The sequence below is a fragment of the Cynara cardunculus genome (genome assembly GCF_001531365.2).
Source record: "Cynara cardunculus var. scolymus isolate 2C chromosome LG 6, CcrdV1, whole genome shotgun sequence".
Lineage (NCBI taxonomy): Eukaryota > Viridiplantae > Streptophyta > Magnoliopsida > Asterales > Asteraceae > Cynara > Cynara cardunculus.
In genome coordinates, this window is record NC_037533.1 from 5,769,686 (window position 1) to 5,771,744 (window position 2,059).

Consider the following 2,059-nt stretch of genomic DNA (forward strand, 5'->3'; position numbering starts at 1 on the left):
TGTTCATCACTTTGTTCATTAAAACACTATAATTTGGTTATTTTTAACTCAATTATTAGTGTTATTGAGAGATCTGGGTTCAACAAAAAGGGACATAGCTAAATATGTGAAACAGTGTCTGACATGTCTACAGGTTAAGATTGAACATCAGAAGCCGTATGGAAGTATTCTATCTTTGGAGATACCTGTATGGAAATGGGATCACATTACCATGGATTTCGTTATGAAGTTACCTCGAACTCCAAAGGGGTACGACGCGATTTGGGTAATTGTTGATCGTTTGTCTAAATCTGCTCATTTTCTGCCAATAAGAGAGAAATACTCTTTAGAGAAGCTAGCACAGATTTACATCAAAGAAATTGTTACCAGACACGATATTCCATTGTCTATTGTCTCTGATAGAGATAGTCGGTTTACTTCAAAGTTCTGGGAAGGATTACAGAAAACTTTGGGGTCTGAAATCCGACTAAGCATAGCTTATCATCCGCAAACTGACGGGCAAAATGAAAGAACTATCCAAACTCTCAAAGATATGTTGAGAAGTTGTATTATTGACTTCGGGGGATCGTGGGAAGGTCATTTGCAGTTAATAGAGTTCGCATATAACAATAGTTACATTCCAGCATCCAAGCGGCACCGTATGAAGTGTTGTATGGACGTAAATGCCGAACGCCATTATGTTGGAATGAGGTGGGTGAAAGACAGCTGACGGGTCCTAAATTATTTAAGAAACTTCTGAGAAGATCGAGCAAATCCGCAAAGAATCAAAACAACACAAGTTCGCCAGAAAAGTTATGCTGATAATCGTCGAAAGCCTATTGAGTTTGGTATAAGAGATTTTGTGATGTTAAAAGTTTCGCCATGGAAGGGTGTCATCAGATTTGGAAAGAAAGGGAAGCTCAGTTCGAGGTATGTGGGGTCGTTTAGAATATGTAAGCGAATTGGGCCAGTAGCATATCAGTTAGAACTACCAGAAGAGCTGAGTCTGATTCACAACACTTTTCACATGTCGAATCTGTGGAAATGTTTGGCTGATCAGAGTCTAGCTATACCAATGCCAGAGATTAAATTAGACAGGAAGCTGAACTTTGTGGAAACACCGGAAGCCGTAATTGATCAAAAGATCTGGGTGTTAAGAAACAAAGAGATAAGTCTGGTTAAGGTTCATTGGAAGTTTCACAAAAGACCGGAAGCAACATGGGAATTGGAGTCAAAGATGAGATCAGAATACCCTTGGCTTTTTTATTAAAGGAATTCGGGGACGGAATTCTTTTGAGGGGTGAATAATGTGATAACTGGATCTTGGTTATCACCTGCGGTAATAAATACGTGATTATCTGATTAAATGATTACGTAATAGCATGATAAATTTATTTTATTTGATCATGCTAGTGTGTGGAAATTATATGCATAATGTGAATGCATGTATGAAATTATGAGGATGCATGGTGTGTGGGTGTGTGCATGTGGCCGACTTTCCTGTTAAGGAAAGGTATAAAAGGAGGGTTTGACCACCCATTTTATCTTCTTGGATATTTTGATAAATTGAACGATTTAAAAGGGAAAGCTTGCCCAGATTTTCTTACTTTTGCATTCCAAGAAGGTTGTTTTCAAAAAGCTTGATAAGGTGAGTTATTTTAAAACCTTTTTGCATAAAACTTGTTACTGGTTTTATTTGAATGTTATTTATTATTGGAAAGAAATCAGTTATTTGCTTAAGGGTTTTATCCAGACAAAGGGTGACTGGATTAGGTCTAAATCGGACAAAGCTTGTCCGGATTATTCTTAAATCGGACAACGGTTGGGCGATTAAGCCCTAAACCGAACAAGCGTTAAGCGGTTTAGTTTTAAACTGGTTAAGCATTAAGCGATTTATGAATGATAAGTATGGTAAACATTTTGAACGGAGAAGAATGAATACGACCATGTGGTGACCGGATTATTTTAAATCGGTAAGCTTTGGACGATATATTGTCCGGACTTGTTATCCGGACAAAGGTGTTGGAATTTAATTATAAGTGTTAAATCGGACAAGCCTTGGGCGATGAGTTGCCCGGAT